A 15,952-nucleotide genomic window follows, 5' to 3' on the forward strand; every position below is an offset into this window, starting at 1 on the left:
AACAGGCACCCCAGCAGCCAGCATGGCCACAACACCACAACCACCACAGGCCCCCCCAATGGATGCCACAGAAGGCACTGCTTCTGGTGGCAGCAGCACCATAGGTGACACTGCATTAATGGCAGCATGCTCCGACACAGAAAACGGTGATGTCGATGTACGATCCATCCATGACCTGTCTCAATCCCCCTGTTTGTTTCATCCCGTACAACATGAGGATACCACGCAGGGGCACTCACAAGACGACGACTGGCCATCCCCCACAAGCCCTGTGTCAAGGCAACATGAGGTGATCAGCCCCTCTGTGACACCACCGCAAATGGCCATGGCCCAGCAGAGGCAACAGTCCCTCGACCAGGTGATCGAGCAACAGCAGCAACTGGCCACGCTCCTCAAGGAGCATGCTGATGAATGTGGGGGTACCAAGGCAGCCATAGAAACATGTACAGAGACACTAAGGGCAGAAATGGAGAGAAGCACCGAGAGCCTGAGAGATCAAATGGAGAGAAGCACCGAGAGCCTGAGGGGGGAACTGCATGCGACGTCCAAAGACGTATGTGCTGAACTTGCCGCTGTGCGCCGTGTGCTCACTGAGCTCTCACAAACCCTTAGGGACATGCATGGACGTGAGCAGGCAGAGACATCATCCGTTGCAAGTTCCGTCCAGGGCAGCCCCCAACGTAGATCTGGGAGGAACCTGCGCTCCACAGGCAGGGGTGCCCCTGATACCCGGAGAGGGGGCTTGCAATAGCATCTGCCCACTGACAATGAGCATCCTTGGACACTGGTGTTCGGGGGGGAGGTAGGAGGGTGGAGGGGGTGTGTTGGGCTTACTTGGGTGGCGGGTCGATGGGGTGTGTAACACAATTTCACATATGCTATAAACATTTCACAATCATCCAATGAGATGTGTGGACATTGATCTTTGTGTACGAGGCCATCATAGGCGTACAGTCCATATAGTGCATGTTCCAGACACACACAGTGCCACAAGTCCCGTGTCCATGTATCAGCCACCAGGCGTGAGTGCTAGAAGCATGCATCTATGATATGCTGACGAATGTCACGGCCCTCCTGTGCCTCGCAGACTCCTTGAGGTGCTGTCACATCCCCACCCTCATCATGACCATCTTCAGGTGCTTGCAGTTCTGCGTCAGGGGTCATGGGCACATTTCTATGTACGCACATGTTGTGTAGCATGACACATGCCATGACCATCTTTGCAACCTTCTCATGGCGGTACAGGAGTGCCCCGCCAGACCTGCTGAGGCAGCGGAAACGAGTCTTCAGTAGGCCGAATGCCTGTTCAATGACTACACGGGTACGTGAGTGGGCATGGTTGTAGTCCTCCTCATGCTGGTCCCGTGGGTTGCGGACTGGTGTAAGGAGCCATCTCTTCAGTGGATACCCGGCATCACCTGTATGTGGACAATGAAGGTATTTTGAGGAATGCCATTGCTACGTACGCACCCCCCCTTCCTGCCAGGTCATTGCCGCATCACATACCCCACACTATCATGCTTGAAATGAGACTCACCGAGTAGCCAGGATCTGTTCCCTGCGTGTCGCTCCATGTAGCGTGGTATAGTAGAGTTCCTCAAGACCATAGAATCATGGGTTGATCCTGGGAATCGGGCACAACAATGTGTAATGATCCTGTTGGAGTCACACACCATTTGTACATTCAGGGAATTAAATTGTTTTCGGTTGCGGTACTGGGCCTCCATGGCATGTGGGACAACCAATTCCACATGGGTGCAGTCGATGGCACCAATGCAACCCGGTATGCCGCCAAGTGCATGGAATCCCACTTTTGCGTTCGTAATTTCCTGCTCCGAGCGTGGTAGAGAGATGTAGTCGTCTGCGTGCAGCAGGAGGGCATCGAGCACTTGCAATAGTGTCCGTGAGAACAGTGGCTGTGAAATGCCATGCAACTGTCCGACTGTGTGCTGGTAGGTCCCTGTGGCCAGGAAGTGGAGTACAGACACCACCTTCAGTAGGGGTGGGATGGCGGTTGGGCTATCTATCATGCTGACAAGGTCAGCCTGTGTCATGTCCACAATGGCGGTTATGGTGTCCCGGTCCAAACGGTAGAGGGTGTGGATCTGCTCATCAGTGAGGTTGAACGGATGTGCTCGGAGGCGTGGGATAGCGGGCTGCCTGCGTGGTGGTAGTGGCTGTGCTGGCAGCCCTTGCTGGCCCTGCCTTGCCCTCCTCCTCCTCCTCCTGCGTCTCCTCCGTGCGGCCGGTTGTAGTCGGTGTTCGTCTTCTTCTTGAAGTTGGAGTACTTGCAGTGCTATCAGGTCCCCCAGGGCCAACATGGCTAGTCCTGCCGGTAGCATTTCGGAGTGGGTGTGGTTGTGGGAGGGGGTTGGGTGTGCAATTAATGTGTTTCCAGGCTGTATGGCCTCCACCTGTGGTGATTCATTCCACCTGTGCAAGCTGCTCTCCCCTTTGGGCGAGCACGTCCCGTACACAACGCTGCAATTCGACGAATGGCATCTTGCCATTACAATCATGTATTTGTACCCGATGGCAGTGTAGCATTGGTTGATATGTTCATTCTGCTTTGGTCCCATTGTTTCACATACTATCTTTGCAGTCGCGTACAGACTTGTGAAGGGTCAGTGGAACGTAGTACTCGAGTAACGGTGGACCCTCATGCAACACTGCACCGAGGTTCACCGACGGGCGGGGCGTCCCATTTGTGAGTGAAGGCAGTTGCCATTTTCACACACAGCCGCACTAGATGGATTAATTTGTGATTTCAAGCGGCCACAGATGCCTTTTCGACGTGATGTTGCAAATGAGGAATTCGAAGGACGGCGCTTTCGGTTTTCAGCTAGCGGCGAGGAGATGCCCACAGGTCTGACTGCGAATATAACGTTCTATTGTTCAATGTCCTTGGGACAGGGGCCATGGCGAGGATGCAATGATTGATATGAATAGTATGGGATGCGCAATAGCGAAGTGGGCGATAAGGCCGGACGTTCCCAATTACATGTTGCTTCACAACACTGGAATTACGGGCTGGGGGAACAGTGGATTTTGCAGGCTGCATTACGCACAGACTCAATGGAAGTTTCACATGTCATGTGAGTATGGAAGCAGGCGTTTGTGATAGTGTTTTCACCTCGATATAGATAGTTATGATTCGCTAGTGGTTTTTGGTTGGTGATGATCCTTTGGAGTGGGCTAGCATGCATATGGCTGTGGATTTGGTGTGATCATTGAAGTGAGTTATTCAAATGTAGTTCTGATGGCCATTCTATTCTTTTTCATTTCGTTTGGGTGACAGGTATCTCCTCCCCTTTTGCCACTGCCATCTGTATGCCACTCCTGCAGATGGATTTTACTCCCGACACCTGCTGCTTCGTGTTAATCAGTGGAGCAGCATTACGATCTTATGGGACGATCGCCAATGGGCCACATGCCCTTACGCAGTACTAGTGGCTAGGAGCAACATTTCGGCCTTTCAGCTGGACTAGTGCCTCCCTATTGGGACGGCCCTGCGGGTCGAGGCGCTTCCATGTTGCCTTTTCGTACGAGAATGTAGCCCCTGTGTGCCATGAGGGTACAGGGCGTCACACAAGAAGTAGCTGGTCATTTATTGCGAATGCAGGCCACAATGGTGAAATGTATTTTGGAGTTCATGGCCTGATGGCTGTATGGGCTTGGTGAATTTGTTGTGCATTAAATTCCTATTCTGATATGAACCGTGTAGCGTTCTTCTTTGCAGGTGATGTGTCATATTCCTATTTGGGGAGCGATGTATTGTGAGGAGATCTGCATTGGGTTCCAGCTTCGGAGTATAGTTGCGTGGTACTGTGCTGGGCGCGTTTGCCTACGAAGCCCAGTGAGGTCAGGGATGTGGGCTGCCAATGTGACTGTTTTGGTGATGTGATGCTCAGGGGCGGGGGAAGGGCTTTTGTGTAACAGATGCCGGTCAGCCAGTTGGATTGGTGGTATGATGTGATTATCAGAATATGGCTGGTCACAGGTGCCTGTGTTTGCGTGCGTTTCTTGGAGGGAGACTGAGGTCATGTCCATTTGTGTGGCTTCTGTATTCGTGCCATCTGTGCCCTGCAGCTTCCATTGGCCCCTCTTGAGATTCATTTGTTCGTTGGCAGGCATGGATGACTTGTACATTTCACTGGTTGCATTGTGTGGCTTCATTGCACCTACGGGGAGTTGTACAATGTGGCCAGGGAGCGGTGTACAGGCACTCAGTAGGGCCGTTTACGGTTGGTTCGCGATGCCGTACTTCTCACCATGGCGGAATGGTACTTTCCGCCGTGCTTGATGGCGTTAGGTGCATGTCCGCTGGGGTCAGAATTCGCGTACCGTTGCGCCATGGTGGTAATTGCGGCTTGGCATGGCGCGCGCGCGCGTAATTGGTGCAGTTTGCGTTGGCGTTCACTGCGGTGTCGCTAATGGCATCGTACTTTGCGGTGACGGGTCATAATCGCACCGAGCGCTATTCGATGGCGGTATTGCATTTCCGCCATCGTTTTTCGATTTCCGCAAGGGTCGTAATGAGGGCCATTGTGTCGAGTCTGGAGATGCCCAAGGCTTCTCCTCCCAAGTCTTTGTTACCCTTGGGCATCCGTTCCTGGGCACATGCCGCCTACGACTTTCTTGGGACTGTGTACCGTGAGAAAGTACTTGGCGTTCCGGCTCCTGCCTGCTTCCTCCTTCTTTTGTTATCTTTGTAGGGTGGGTTGGGTGTTAAACGTTTCTTCTTTGCCCTTTCCAGGCCCTAGGAGCTTACCCGAGAGAGGTGAGCGCCTTACCTGGTTTGTGCCTTTTCCCATTCTCTGGGGTTACTTATGCCCCCAAACCCCTTTGCTCTTACCTTGGGGGACGGCCCTCCCCCGGCCCCCTGTTGCTACCCCTGACAATTTTTCCAGGTGTCATTTCCTGTGTTTTCCCGGGCCTTTTGTGTTGCGGGCGCCATTTGGCCGCCCCTCCCCACAGCTTTCCCGCCGTTTCCCCCCCACCCTGCGCCTAAACTCCCAGGCCCTTTATCATGCCGTCCTCCGGGCGGCCCGGGGCCTGGGGCATAGGCTGAGTAGGGTGGGTTCCCCTTGCTCCCGTTACCTGACCCCTACCTGAAAGAATAACCTAGCAGACCATTTTTGTTTGTGGAAAATGTGTAGGCCGTAGTCAATTTATTTTCTTGCAGAAAATACATAATACACACATATATCACATAATTTGCTTTTGGGCACATTGTGTCCAGTCTGGAGATGCCCAAGGCTTCTCCTCCCAAGTCTTTGTTACCCTTGGGCATCCGTTCCTGGGCACATGCCGCCACACCTGAGTGGGTGTTACCACAGCCGCTCAGGTCCCCCCGAAAAGCCTTTCTATTTGCATCCCCGCTCCTCCAGTGCCCTAAAGATGTTGTCGGAAAACACCCCCATTCCCTTGGTTGATAGGTGCACCCCGTCCTGGTGAAATATTTCTGGGTTGTTTTGGGAGAGACTGTGTTTTATAAAGTGGAGCCCGGTGCTCTTACAATACTTCTCCACTGTTTTATTTAATTTCTTTCTTGCTGTCTCGATTGACTGCCTCCGATGCGCTCTGTACCAAATTCTTCGAGCTATTGTCTCCGACATAAAGATTTCGGTCTTCCACCGGTTGCCAGACATTTCGTCGAAAAAAATTGGTCGACCAGACAAATGGTCGAACCAATTTGGTCGAAAACCAAATGGTCGAAATTTTCTTTTTTTATTTTAACCCTTTTTTATTTGGGGGGGGGGGTCCCCCCCAACCTCCTTTTTTTCTCTAAAAACCCCTTTTTTAACTAAACGAAAACCCGAAAAATAAATATATAAATAAAAAAAAAAATTCGACCATTTGGTTTTCGACCAAATTGCGTCGACCAAATTGCAGTCGACCAGTTTTTTTTCGACGAGTTGACTGTACACCCTTCCACCAACTGTGTGCTATGCTGAGCAGGGACTCGCAAATGTTTCTCTGTAATTCTCCCCTATTCGTGCTGACCAAATTGTTCCCCCCGAGGTGTATAATGAGGGGCTCGGGGTGGGGGGGTCCCTGAAGCCAATCAGGTCCGACAACCTGTCGTGAATGTCCTTCCAGTGCATCCCCGGGAGGCCCCACCAGGATGTGATTGTGGCTTTGAAGTGGAGTCCTTGCTTCACTTCCTCATTCCACCTGCCTGCCTGTGTCACAAAGGAGTGCCCAACTATCCATGCCGATTTGTAAGGGGTTGTCTCTGTGGAGATGGGGGAGATAGAGTGTTCATATGAGTTCCTCTCTTATGTACTTTTTAAAACATTGTGATTTCCACCCCCCAATCTTTTTCACACCTTTTGCTCCTAGGCCCCCTGTCCACGCCGATGTTGCTGCCCCTATCCAGAATGAGTGTGTACCAAACTCGGCTGGGTCCCATCCTGCTTTGGCTACTGCTTGGATACCGCCTGAAACTGGTACCTGTTGAGTGCACTGCCATTCTTATGCATTAATAGTTGTCCGTCAACCTCTGGGCAGATATCTAAGAATTCTTGGGTGATGCATCTGGGACAGTGGTCCTTCTCTCTGATGCAATTGAGCTCTATTGCTCTCCCTTTACCTGCCTGGTCGGTCTTGGATTTCCTTAGCATTATGGACATGCCCTTGGTTCCCATGCTAATCTTGCTCTTTGCCAGACCATTGCCTGCTATTGTGTTCCGTGCCACCAGTTCCCCAATTCTAAATGCCCCATAGTATGCCAGGGCAAATGCTGCCCTGAACAAAGCAGTTTCATATGTGCTACTGCATACCCCTGGTAATACTTTTAACAGAATTACTAGTTTCCCAAAATTTAGTGGCCTTCTGCTGTCCGGTTTCCTCCGTTCTAACTTTGCCCATCCCTTCATTCCTTCATTGCATATTTTATTCTGGGGCTGTCCGTTGGATCCGCTACCCCAGCCACCTTTGTGGTGTATGCTACTGTGGCTAAGTGTGCTGCCGCCCAGCTCTTCTTTTTACCTTTGGCAAATGCCCCTTCCAAAAATTCACACATTTTTTCCGTTGAAATTTCACCCACATCTTGCACTCCTGCTTCCACCAACACATCTTTTACATGCTTTTCGTACTGCTTACCCGTTTTGTACGTTAGGGCGTTCCTGGTCAGTTTGTCTATGACCCGTTCTGTTTCCTTTGGTTTCCCCGTGTCTTTAGAGTTGACCTTGCAGTCAACCGTTCTTTCCTTTCAAGTGTTTTCAGTGGTACCCATGCCTTCCGTGGCGTGGGCGTCCCCTCCCTTTCGGCGTCCGGTCTCAGCTCTCTGAACTTTCCCCACTGAAAACGAGATAAGGCATCAGCCACCACATTTGCTTCCCCAGCGATGTGCCTCGCCCTTATGCATAAATTCATTTTTAGGCATTCCAGTGTGATTGCTCTCATTAACTCCAGTACTATTGGGCATGACGCGCTCCCCCTAATCAATACGTGTACCACCGCCATATTATCCGACCATACTGCCAACTCCTTGTTGTTCAGTTCCTCCCCCCATGCGCATAATGCTACCCAGATTGGAAAGAGTTCTAGCAGCTTTATGTTCTTTGTCCATTCTGCCTCCTGCCATGCTGTAGGCCATTTTTCTGCACACCACCTTCTCCCTAGTATTGATCCGAATCCAAAACCCCCTGCCGCATCAGTGAATAAAACCCTTTTTCCTTCCTCGTTTATCGATAAGTGCCATATCACTGATCCATTGAAAAACCTCAGGAATTCTGACCAAATTTCTATGTCTCTCTTAATTCCTTCACCTAGCCTGACTCTGTGGTGACCCATTTTGGCCCCTCTTGTTCTCAGCTCAGTGCTCCTCTGAAATACTTTTCCTTGTGGTATGACTCTTCCCGCAAAGTTTAGTTTCCCTGCCAATGCTTGTAGTTCTCTTACAGTAGCTTTGTTCCTCCCTTTCAGCTCGTTCAGTGCTTCTAGCAGGTCTGCTACTTTGTCCTCCCGGATCCTGCATACCCCTTGCCTTGAGTCAATTTCTATCCCTAGAAATTGGATAACCTGTGTTGGGCCCATTGTTTTTCCCCGGCCAGTGTAAACCCCCACTTACTTGCTATCTCTACAAATGTGTCCAGAGTCGCTTTGCATAGCTTCGAACCCTTGGGCCCTACGAAAAAAAAATCATCCAGGTAATGTACTATGTTGGCCTCCCCCATCTCTTTTGTGACTGCCCATTGCATGAATGAGCTTACCCTCTCAAAGTACGCACATGATATGGTGCAACCCATTGGTAGACATTTGTCGATAAAGTATTCGCCCTCCCACTTCATACAGAGCCATCTCTGTGATTTGCTGTTGACCGGCAACAGCCGGAAAGCTGACTTAATGTCCGCCTTTGCCATCCATGCCCCTTCTCCTGCCTTTCTGACCAGCTCTACTGCTTCCTGAAAATCAGAGTAGTTTACTGATGCTTCGCTTTGTGGTATGCCGTCATTGACAGACTCCCTGGGTGGGTATGATAGGTGGTGGATTCATCTGTATTCTCCCTTTTCCTTCTTTGGTACTAGCCCTAGTGGTGAGCATATAAACTCTTTAAATGGTAACATATCAAACGGGCCCCCAATCCTACCCAGCTCTATCTCTTTCTGGATTTTCTGGGTCACTATATCTTTGTTCTCCATAGCAGATTTTAGGTTTTTGGGGATATTTTGTGATCCTCACTCTTTGAATGGAATGTTAAACCCTTCCTGAAAACCTTGTCTAATCACTTGCGCAGTTTCCTGGTCTGGGAATGATTGGAGCCCCCCTTCCATTCTCTCAATTTTTACCGGTTTGGCCCCCTTCCTGTCCCAAGACCTAGCTCCTTTTCTCGTTGCTTCTGTTGCTGCTTCCTGCTGCCCTTGTGCATTTTGAGGTGCTATGATCACCTCTGCATTTCTCGTACTTGTGGCTGAATTTGCACTTCCAGCCCCAGCTGCATGGTACCCCTTTCTCAAAATTTCTACATTGTCCTGGCTCTGCTCGCCCTGCCCCGCTGTTCCCGCTGCCGCCTCCCTGCGTTGTCGGTGGCAAGCTGCTCTGCCACCCTCTCTGTGGCCCATACTGCCTGCTCCGAAAACCTTGCTCCCTAGATCTGTCGTAGCTATTTTCATATCTTCTGTTATTGTATTTATAATCTGATCTGTAATCATTCTGCCAGTACTGCCTCCTCTGCTGCCCTCCGGAGTTCCTTTCTTTGGTTTCCCATTTCTCTTTTAATACATTGAAAATGTATAGGTTGAAATTTTCTTCATCCCACCCCATGTCTGGAAAGCAGTCCATCTCTTTTCTGAACTCATGGTCATATTCTTGCCACGCATCCCCCTCGAATGCCCTGTAAACCTTTAACACCCTCTGCTGATATGCAACCAATGCTACCCCATCCTCTGGGAATTTCTGCAATATAATGGTGGACATTATCTGGAAGGATGCCATTCAGTTGTCAAAGCTTCTTACTACCGCTCCTCTCCTTAATAGGCATTTCCCATCCTCCCTGATGTCCTCCAATGCCACATTCATTCCCCTTTCTTGGCAATCTAGCAGTGTATAAATGTCAATTAATTCCTTTCTCCATATTTTTTCCTTTACTTTGTCATTTATATACCAAGCCATTGCATTCATAGACCTGCCCTGTGCGGCCTTCCCCATTGTTGGTCTGCCATACTTCGTCATGATTGGCCCCCTTCCTTGTCTGCTGTAGCTGTCGCCGTTACCCTTGATCCTGGCGTTATTCCTATTGGTGCTACTGGTTGTGGAGTGGTACCTTGTGGTACACCATCCGGGTTTGGAATCACTGGTGCCAATGGTGGTGCCATCCCCTGCTGTGGGCTCCCTGCCACACAAACTGCTGCTGCTGGTACTGCTGTTGTTCCTACTGGTGTTACTGGCTGTGAGTTGGTATCTTGCGGTGCCCGCCCTGGATTTGGTACTATTGGAGCCCCCAAAGGTGCTGAGACCGGGGTTTCTGTGGGACCTTCCCCCGCACCCCCGTCCCTCTTTTCTTCCCCTTGCTCATTACCCCTCTCCATTTTACCCAAGCCCTTAGGTGATCCCTCTCTTCATCCTCGCTGCTCCCCGCCTCGGATGAGGAATACTCCTGCTCCTCCCTGGGTCTCCTATTGCCTCTGCCCCTTCTGTCATTGGTTCTGGGCGACTTACCCGTACCTGTGACACAATTTGTTAACATAGCAACAATTTTCTCCCCCACATTATTATTTACAGTACCTTTGTTTTGTTCCTTCTTCTTCTTCTTCTTCCTGGGTGCCTCCGGTTGGTCCTGTGCTCTTTTTGGCTCTTCTGTCCTCCTCTTTTATCCTTGCGGCACCTCATCCTCTTCCTCACTGCTGCTTGGTTCTATGAACAGCAAAGGTGACATTGTCTTTGCCTTCTCCTCCTTTTGCATCACCTCCAGTACCCATTGTGCCCCATATTCCTTCTCTGCCTTCTTCGTCCATTTGCTGAATTCTTGGGCTCTTTTTGCTCTTTCTTCACTCATCCTTCTTGTTTGAATTCTTACTGTAGAGCTTGCTTCTTCCCCTCTTTTTCTTCTGTCCTGCTTTATTTGTTGACTCCTTTTCTTTTCGCTCCGTGTTTATTGTGAATCGTTTTGTTAAATGAAGCCTAATTCCTGTGTGGCCTGAATTGCTATCTGTGTGGTCCGAATTGCTGATGCTGTCTTGATACTTTGGTGCAATCCGTCTGTTTTTTGGAGAGAGCTGTTCTTTAAAGTGCTTTCACTGCTGCCCAGGGTGTGCCTGTCCCTTTAAATATTTCCCCTTTGCTGCTGTGTTCGTCGAGCAGCCCGTGGCCTAGGCAACAACTAGGGCCAATGTATCAAAATTCCCGACTGGCGTGAGTGTGGCAGATAGCCCCTCCCTCCTGTTCAGTTCCAACCTGTTCGTGCTGGCTCCCCGTCTGATCTCTGCTTCCTCGGCTGCCGATGGACGCTCTTCTCCTCGGCTCCCGATGGACGCTCTCCTTGGCTCGATCGTCCCTGCACCGGGCTTCTGGTCCGCTTTCCTCCGGATACGACCGCTGGCCCTCCACGCTGACCTGGCTCCCCAGCATGCTTCCTGGGCTGCAGTCAGCTCCTTTCTACGAATCTGCCACGTTGCCCACGACACTGCTCCTTCCCGCATCGGCTGGCTCTTCCTCTGGATTCCCAACTCGGCTCCCGGTCCTCACAACGCTGCTTTGCTTGAGGTAAGTGGATGGTCAGCAGTATTAGAAACCGTGAACCCGCAAGAGTAGACGTTTCCTTTACTGCAAAAGGTATTGCTGAACAAACCGTGAGCCCACAAGAGCAAACGTTTCTTCTTTCCCCTTTCCAGGCCCTAGGAGCTTACCCGAGAGAGGTGAGCTCCTTACCTGGTTTGTGCCTTTTCCCACTCCCTGGGGTTACTTATACCCCCAAGCCTTTTTGTTCTTACCTCGGGGGCCGGTCCTCCCCCCGGCCCCCTTTTGCTACCCCTGACACCTTTTCCAGGTGTCATTTCCTGCATTTTCCCGGGCCTTTTGCTTTGCGGGCGCCATTTGGCCGCCCCTCCGCACAGCTTTCCCGCCGTTCCCCCCCCCCCCCCACCCTGCACCTAAACTCCCAGGCCCTTAATCGTGCCGTCCTCCAGATGGCCCGGGGCCTGGGGCATATACTGCGCATCCGAAAGTTTCTCGTCAAGCGTTTCTCCCCTTCAGTTTCCTAATGCGGGGAACACCCCTGCAACCCTCATGCCCTCCCCATTCCCTAACATCTATCAGGTGGGTCCAATCCCGCAACCCCCGACCACTGATGTCCTTTTTCCCTGACCTACCCACGCATAACATTCACGAAGCTAGCTATATCCACCCGACCCACACACATACACAGACACCACCCCTTCCCCAAACCCTCTCCTTACCTTCCACATCGCAGCCTCCTCCACCCCCTGCTGCATGCAGTAAACGCATGCGCAGTCCCTGAAAGACTGCAGTAAAATGAAAGCGGCCTTTTGGGCTGACTGCACAAAATACCCAGACTTGCTGTTAGTGGAAAAGGTTGGTTTAATGTGAAGGGCCTTGGCATACAAATAACATGCTAACCTGGCTCCGGGGGCTTACAGATGAACAGATCAATTAACAATCGCCAAACACAAATAAAGAAAGAATTTAAATGAATCACTTCTTGTCCCTTGCTCCTTCACCTCCCCCTCAATTCCTCTCAATCTTCATTCCCGCTTTCTCCCATCCTCTCCCCGAGGCCACGCCCCTCCTTCAATACCTCTTCCCACTCTTTCTACCCCCGGGGTAGCCTGTTCATGTAAACAGCACTACCCGCGCTCCTTACCGCAATAAAATCCTTCGGCTTCAACCAACCATCATTTAACCAACCCTGTCCCCGGCTAGCACTCCACTACCCCCATTTCCCCAATGTCTGACGACCCACAAACTTACCACCAAACTCTTCCATGGAAGCCAGGCTGACCTGCCACATCAGCAACAAAGAACATCACAGTACAAATATTCCTTTCTCTCTACCTCCCTGACCTGTCACCAAAAGAAACCACCTGCTCCAATATTACTCACTTCCCCACAACCTGTACACCCCTCAACCAACGTTAGCAGGGTGGGTGGGTGGTCAACATGTAACAGCATTCACCAAAGGTTACAGGACCTTCACTGAACCGGTATATATACACACCAGGGGGCAATCTAGCCCTATCCAGTTCGTTGGCCGGGTGCAGCGCCCAAATAACCTCCCCGGGGAACAATACGTAGCACATGCTCCCCAGGGTCCTCCTTGGGGTTGACTGCATAAAATACCCAGACTCGCCGTTAGTGGAAAAGCTTGCTCTAATGTGACAGGCCATGGCTTACAAAAACACGCTAACCTGGCTCCCTGACCTTACAGACTAACAGATCAATTAACAATCACCAAAAATAAATAAACAATTGAAATTCATCACTTACTGTCCTTTGCTCTCTCCCACACCCCTCAATTCCTCTCATGTCTCATTCCCGCTTTCTCCCATCTTCTGCCCGAGGCCACGGCCCTACTTCTTCAATACCTCTTTACCCTCTTTGTACCCCGGTGGTAGCCTGTTCGTGCAAACAGCACTACCCATCCTCCTTACCGCGATAATAACCAACCATCTTTTAACCAACTGTGTTCCTGGCACCAGAAAAAACTCTCTCCAAAGGTGTTCTTTCTGCCCCACCCACCCTATAAACTTTGTATTTAACTCTTGTTTAATTGTTCCTACACCTTCCTCCCCTTTCTCTTTTTTTTAAACATTCCCCACCAACAGCCCTGCTCCTAGACATAACATCCCAAACTGAGAGAACCGTTCTTTATTTCCTTTTGCTCGCCATGCCAACATCGCTTTTCTCTGCTCTTTCTTCTTCTGATAGCAACTTTTCATACCCGTCATAGCCGGCTAACCCCTTACACAACTTTCATAACTAAAACTGCCTCCGACTGCCATGGCCACCTTACTTCTCGAAATAATCTTAATAGCCCTTAATCTGTACCATCAACATTTACTTGGGAAAAAACACCATGCCCATCTGCACTAAAACCTTTATACCCCTGCATTAACAGGCACCCTACATACATTGACTAGTCCCTTAAACTCTTCTTCGGAACACCACCTCCTGCGGCATCTGTGAAAGAAAAGGTAAATTAAGCACCACACGTAATTGTACTCAAGGCACCTTACTGCCCTCCATCACTCCTCTACTACCATACCTAACTCTTATCACCATAAGGATCACATTACCTTACGCCCCCAATATTTCTTTGCACTTCAGAAACCTGCTCCTCCTCCTTGTTCACTCAATCACCTTTGTAGAAACCCCCCCCCCCACCACCGTAACATTGAATGAATGATATTTGTGATGTCATCTTTGATGCCCTGGGTGTTAGTTTTATCAGTGCACTGTGGTGGCGTGAGTTATGGTTGCTTCGCTGGTGTTAGTGTTAGCACTGCACAGTGGTGCAGGCAGTTATGGTTGCTTAGGCTACCATAACTGGCGAATTTCAGAGGTTTTTCTGTTATACCGCGAACCATAATGTCATGATTATAACGTTTTTGTTAGGTTTTAGGGAATTTCACAGGTTTTTAATAGCGCAACTTAACCATAACGTCCCCTTAACAACGTTTTTTTTTAGTGAATTGGACGGGTTTTTAGTAGAACAATTTAAGTATAAGGTGTACCTAAGAAAAGAATGTTGTACTACATGGCACAGATTTTCAGTAGTGCAACATAACCAAAAGGTTCCTTTAGGAAGGGTTGTTTGGTAAACAGTATGTAGCTTCCGAAGAATGCCACATGAAAATATACTGTCATACAGCACTGTGACATATCCCAGAATCAGTACACATTTAGTATGCCTGTTGGGCAATGTGGAAATAGATTTTATATTCATGTAGGAACGTCCACCTTCAACATTTGCCTTACACAACGCCAACACGTATTGGTATGCAGCGATTGCGAATGCACTATACATTATATATTGGTAGGAAAAGTTGTGTTTATCTGAAAAAGACATTAGCTAAATGCAGCCTTCCTCCCTAAGAAACAGCAGCAGTGGTGTAATACAAAAGCATAAGAAACTGTGTTGCTATCTTGCACATAACAGACGGAAAAAATGTGTTGCCACACATACAGTCACTCATATTACCGTTTGATGCCTTTTTGCTCAATGCCGGTCGCATATTACCTTATTGCCTGCCGTGGCAAAAAATAAAGCCACCCGTAAACAAAGTTAATAATGGGTTAATAACGACCTTTCACAGTATAATTGAAAAAAATAAAACTTGAATTCACTCCACGTACTCCTTATTTCTCTGTAAAGTACATAGGCTCAATGATCTTTGCCAGCAATAGTCTAAATTACCAATGCAGTAACGTGTGCTACTAAAAAGGACGCGTACTTGTTGTAATCCGAGGTGACTTTGGCAGTAAGGATCACAAAAGAAAATCCTCTTTCAAGATGGCCGCCATAGAAAGGGAAGGCGGTTATTGCATACATAGCCCTTCTTCCCTTTCCATTGTAGGTTGCAAAAAGCACAAGTACGTGGCGTGACGCAGAACCTGTAAATAAACATTGAGCGACGTACAAGGTAATAAGTTAAATTTGCAAATAAAACAGTGGAGTGGTAAAGAACACGTGACCATTTTACAGGTTACAAAGTACATTTATTTAATAACAAACTTGCAGAGACAATCGGAATAATCGCATAGTCAATGCAATGATTACATTGCTGGTTAGGGAGGCATTGCAAATGTTGAAGATGAGGAGGCCGTTTATTTTGCTCAAACAAACATTTTGGGGTCTTCGTTGAAGCAGTCGCTTTGTTTCCACAGTTATTTCCCAGAAGTCGTCATGACGTTGAGCCTACAGCACCATAAATGATGTCACGTTGTTCCGAATAGTGAGCTCAGTGAACGGACAAAGCGGGCTTACAGTGTCATTCCACATTATTGTTATGGACAGGCAACCGCTCACCAGCAGTTGTATTTGTCGTCCGAAGAAGCCCTCACTCGGGATTTGAAAACCATGGCACGCACAGTACGGCAAAATATACCTAGGCGGGAAAGGTTACAAAAAATAAGTGTCAGTAACCAACCTGTACCAACATGTTTTTAAAAATTCAAATAGAAAATGTGCAAAGTGCTACACAAAAATACCTGCTCAAAGTTGACATTTTAGGAATATGTTACTAATGTCCAAGTGTCCCTATAGGTGGAGGTTAGAAACGGCCGGATTTTGCAGGCGCCGTAAGAGAAAACAAAATGGCAAGTACACAGAAAGATGATAATTTAGGTATGAAATAAAAAAGAGTGGACAAATAAAAAAAATGTATGTCTCGTCATTTCAAAGAAGACCAAAAAAACCTGCAAAGTTATACACAAAGCTATGTCGACAAAGTAAGCATTTCAAATTAGAAATATAAATAGTAAAAAAGGT

General features: G+C 49.0%; 1 protein-coding gene and 1 long non-coding RNA gene across 6 annotated transcripts in view; one reads left to right on the top strand and one right to left on the bottom strand.

Moving 5' to 3' along the window:
• COBL (cordon-bleu WH2 repeat protein) overlaps positions 1-15,952 on the top strand; it is a 1,669,181-nt gene that overhangs the window by 1,345,198 nt on the left and 308,031 nt on the right. The gene's annotated exons all lie outside the window — the stretch shown is intronic.
• LOC138481317 (uncharacterized) overlaps positions 15,159-15,952 on the bottom strand; it is a 141,910-nt gene continuing 141,116 nt past the window's right edge. The window contains exon 2 of the long non-coding RNA XR_011274218.1: positions 15,159-15,569. This is a non-coding gene — a long non-coding RNA (uncharacterized lncRNA). The remainder of the gene's footprint in view (positions 15,570-15,952) is intronic.

Source organism: Ambystoma mexicanum, chromosome 5p (assembly GCF_040938575.1).
Source record: "Ambystoma mexicanum isolate Mex_15411 chromosome 5p, UKY_AmexF1_1, whole genome shotgun sequence".
In the NCBI taxonomy this organism is placed as follows: domain Eukaryota; kingdom Metazoa; phylum Chordata; class Amphibia; order Caudata; family Ambystomatidae; genus Ambystoma; species Ambystoma mexicanum.